Source organism: Enhydra lutris, unplaced genomic scaffold (assembly GCF_002288905.1).
Source record: "Enhydra lutris kenyoni isolate GAN:26980312 unplaced genomic scaffold, ASM228890v2 scaffoldscaffold1051, whole genome shotgun sequence".
NCBI lineage: Eukaryota > Metazoa > Chordata > Mammalia > Carnivora > Mustelidae > Enhydra > Enhydra lutris.
The window spans coordinates 1-4889 of record NW_019155135.1 but is presented as its reverse complement, the minus strand read 5'-3'; the positions used below and the strand labels follow the sequence as shown (position 1 = coordinate 4889).

The following is a 4889-nucleotide window of genomic DNA, read 5'->3' as shown; positions in this document are numbered from 1 at the left end:
ACACACATATAAATGATTGATTAATTAAGGTCACTGCATGTGGTGTAAAAATAGGCATTCCTAATAACCCAGTTTATGGCACTCATGGAAGGACATCACCGTCCCCATCAGCTGTAGCCTCTCAAAATACCTGTTTGTTGTTTAACAGGAGCTGTATAGTCTGAAAAGACATAAAGTACTATTTCCAATGGAGCCGATTAGGTGGAAAAGTAACCTGACAGCTTGAAATAAATCATTTTCTCAGTTGAAGATAACTATCAACTATTTTCTCACCTATGCAGATTTTGACTATCTGATTCAAGAGCATAAGGGGATAAGAGTGGGCAGGAGACAAGAGTTCATCGCTAGAAGTAATCATAACGCATAGTTATCTAAGCCCTGGAGTTAGGTTCCTTCTCATTCATTAACTGTGGATTGCTGAGCATTCAACTTCTGACCATTTCTTTTCAAGTAGAATTTGGCTAGATTTTGTTACTTTTGAAAGTGAAGAACAACGCTTTTTTAGATTCATTTCTCATGGTCTTCCTATATTTGACATGCATGAGACAGATGACTGTATGGACTTGGGAAAACTACAGAAAAGACAAAAGGAAGAGAATATAGAAAAATATGTTTGAATGAAGAAAAATGAAATAAATAGGAGCTCTAAAAATGACTGAAATCTTGACCATTTTATTTATTCATTTGTTTGTTTATTTCTTTATTCATTCATTTATTTAGAGATCCTGTGTGTGAATGGGTCAGCAGGGAGGCAGATCAGAGGGGGAGAGATAATCAGAAGGGTCTGATTTCATGACTTGAGCCAAAATCAAAGCCAGTAGCTTAACCCACTGAGCCACCATTGACCACTCTATTTAATTTGGAATCTCTTCTCCTTTCCTTGAAGTATTTCATTTTTCCCCCCCACAGCACTTGTCATTTACTTAAGTACTAGGAAATTTATTTTTCTATTATGTTGCTTGTTTACTGTGTGTGTCTCCTCATTAGAAATAAGTGCTGCAAAGGCAGGAAACTTTTGTATCTGTGTGTATACCTACCACAAAGAACAATGATTTGCATTTATGTGTGGTTTATTTGTTGTTTTAGCTACAGAGTTCATAATTATGAGTGCTTGTTTGGTAACATTTTTTTAGTGAAGTCCTTAAGGGCCTGTTTCATCTGTTTCACCTGGTTCCTTTGTTGGGTCCCTCAATAATGGGTCCCCCAATAATGGGTCTGTGATTAAAGGAGCAAGACTGATACAGAGCGAAGGTCAAGCAAAGCTTTATTTTGTGCTAAGCATCAAGAATCAAACTGACCGTCCTGGGCCGCACCTCTTACAAGAGAGGGCGACACTTCTCTGTTTCACAGACTAGCTTTTATAGAGCAAAGGCCATGTGGTTGGGCCTGGCCACACACAGGTGGCCAATGAAGTTGTAACACACACAGAAAGCTGCACAGTCATGCTAGGTGACCAATTGAATTACAATTGACCCTAGTAGACAGTTGAACCAGCCTATCACCTTGGTCAGAATTGACGCCCAAAAGGTGCCCAAAGGGCTGGGCCCATACTCTTTGGTAGCTAGGGAGTGGTATGCGCTCCCACTAATTGACCTCCACCTGCCCTGACCCACCCTTGTATTTGGACTTTGTTACCTGGGCTTGGTTTCCGGGACTTGTTTTTAAGTAGGTTCCCCTGGCAGGGGGTGGGAGTGGGTGGGTGGGGGGTACGGGTGGGCAGAGTCAGTTTAAGTTTTACAACAAAATAGCAGTTCAACCAGAGTGGGGCCCACTCTGGCTGAATAGGCCCTTACACCTTAAAGTGTAAATAAAGGGATTGAGAATGGGAGCAACAGAGGTTTTAAGTACTGCTACACCTTTGCTCAAAGGCATACTTTTTTTTCCGCAGATGTTTTTACATACATGAAAATGCAACTCCCATAAGAAATGGCAACAACAATCACAGGGAGGAACAGGTGGGAAAGGCCCCTTTACTCTGCTGGGCTGAAGGGATCTTCAGAATTTTTCTAAGGAAGAGTGTGTAAGAATCAGCAAGGCCAATGTCACTATGAGTGTGAATACTGCTAACAAAAGCGCCATGAGCTCTGTAAATGTTATGTTTGTGCAAGCAATGAATAGCATAGAAGTGTCATAAGTAAAGTGGTCACTAATATTGGAGTCACAGAAATCCAGCTGAAGGCCCATCATCACAGGGGGAAAGATAATAAGGAAACCGGCCAGCCAGGAATGGATTACAAGCCGGTTGCAGATTTTGTTACTCATGATAGTTGTGTAATCTAGAGGTTTGCAGAGAGATTTCAGGGTGCCATTTCTCTGCAGTTTCACTTCTACCATGGGTTCAAGTAAAGTTATTGACTTTTATAAGGGAGAATTGATGACTTTCAAAATCTAAATGATGGAGCTGATACAGGAAGTTAATAGGATTTTTTTAAAGGTACTTATATTGTCTGCATAAATAAAATCAGTTTTGTTTCTTCCTTTTTAGTATGCATGCTTTTCCCTTTTTTTAACTTATTACATAAATTAGAACCATACCATACAATATATATTTTTTAAAGATTTACTTATTTATTTTAGAGAGAGAGACTTACTTACCTACTTATTTTAGAGCTAGAGCATGGGGTGGAGGAGCAGAGGGAAAGAGTGAGTGTGGAGCCCAATGCAAGGCTTGATCTCATGACCTTGAGATCATGACCTGAGCCAAAGCCGAAAGTCTGATGCTTCACTGACTGAGATACCCAGACACCCCAGAATCTAAGTACGTTATTAAGTAGATGTAGCAAGAGTGACCATCCTGGCCTTATTCTTTTTCTTAGGAATAGATTGTTCAGACTTTCATAATGAAGTAAGTTGTTAGGTATAGCTTAATTATTTTTTCTTTTTTCTTTATTTTTCTTTTTATAAAACTATATTTTGGATGTCCTTTGGTATTTTCCATTTATTAGATCTGCTCACTGAGAGTCTTTTTGTTTCTTTTACAGTGTAATATTAATTTCAGATGTACAATTTAGTGATCCAATACTTACATACAACACCCAGTGCCCATCACAAGTGCACTCAGAGTGTTTTTATTAGATATGTATGTTGGATATTTTTCTGCAGCTATTAAGAAAAACTCCACTTGACCGAAATTAATTTAACTTTTTATATATTCTAGATTTATTTGCCTCTTATTTTAAAAGCTTGCAGCTTACTCATGAGTGAGATTTGTTACCATATTTTCCTAATAATGTCTATTTCCTCATTTTGCTCTCAGGATAATACTATTCTCATGGGTTGAGTTGGAAAGTATTCCCTACTCTAATACATTCTGGGACAGTTGCGTATAATTATTAGTATTGTTTTCTTAAATATTTTGTAGCAATCACTGGTGAATGTGGAATTTTCTTTGTGAGATATTTCCTAATTATAATTTCAATTTCCACACTAGATATAGACCTATCATCTATTTTTTTTTTTTCTAGAGTGGGATTTTATTGTTTTATTTTTTCCTTGGGTGAGATTTTGTTGTTTTTCCATTTCATGTTTTTTAATTAATTGACATAAAGTTGTTAAAAAATCTCTGTATTATTTGTTTATTAACTAGAATATCAGTGATATGACTTTGGTCTTCTCTGATAATGATAATTTGTATCTTCTCTGTATTTTCCTCATCAACCTGCCAATAAACTTATCAATTTTGATGATATTTTCAAGAAATTAGATTTGGTTTTATGATGTATTTTTCTTTCTTTTTTAAAAAATATTTTATTTATTTATTTGACAGAGAGAGATCACAAGTAGGCAGAGAGGCAGGCAGAGAGAGAGAGAGAGAGAGAGAGAGAGGGGAAAGCAGGCTCCCTGCTGAGCAGAGAGCCTGATGTGGGGCTCTATCCCAGGACCCTGAGATCATGACCTGAGCTGAAGGCAGAGGCTTAATCCACTGAGCCACCCAGGTGCCCCGAAGTATTTTTCTTTTTTTTTAAAGATTTTATTTATTTATTTGACAGAGAGATCACAGGCAGGCAGAAAGGCAGGCAGAGAGAGAGGAGGAAGCAGGCTCCCTGCTGAGCAGAGAGCCCGATGCGGGGCTCGATCCCAGGACTCTGAGATCATGACCTGAGCCGAAGGCAGCAGCTTAACCCACTGAGCCACCCAGGCGCCCCCCGAAGTATTTTTCTAATAATTTTTTTTATTATGTTATGTTAGTCACCATACAGCCCATCATTAGTTTTTGGTGTAGTGTTCCATGATTCATTGCATATAAACCCAGTGCTCCATGCAATATTGATATTTTCTTATTTTTCTGTTTTCTATTTCACCGATTTCCTCATTGGTTTTTATTATTCGCTTTCATTTTGTTACTGTGGGTTAAATTTGCTTTCCTATTTTGATGGTTGATTGAGGTGGAAGCTGAGGTCATTGATTTTAGGATTTTCTTCTTTTCTAATTTTAGTCTTAAGTTTCTTTTTAACTAATGCTTTAGCTGCATCCCACAAATTTTGTTATGTTGTAATTTTATGTTTATTTTGTTCACATGGCATTTTAATTTTTCTTTGATTTTCTTCATCCCAGGGATTATATATATGTTAGTTTCTAAATATTAGATATCTTTCCATAATTGATTTCGAAGTTAATTATATAGTGTTCAGTAAACCTACTAGGCATGACTGAAATGTAAACTTATTGAGATGCTTTTGTCACTCAGATTATGACCCATTATGATAATGTTTTCTGTAATACTGGAAAGAATGAGTATTCTGGGGGTGCCAGTGTGGCTCAGTGGGTTAAAGCCTCTGCCTTTGGCTCAGGTCATGATCCCAGGGTCCTGGGATCAAACCCCACATGGGGCCCTCTGCTCCGTGGGGAGCCTGCTTCCTCCTCTCTCTCTGCCTGCCTCTCTGCCTACT

At 38.0% G+C, this 4889-nt stretch overlaps 1 pseudogene; it reads right to left on the bottom strand.

Annotated features, from left to right (window-relative positions):
* Nucleotides 1–1101: 1101 nt before the first annotated feature.
* Nucleotides 1102–3120, bottom strand: LOC111140427 (annotated as a pseudogene).
* Nucleotides 3121–4889: the final 1769 nt, after the last annotated feature.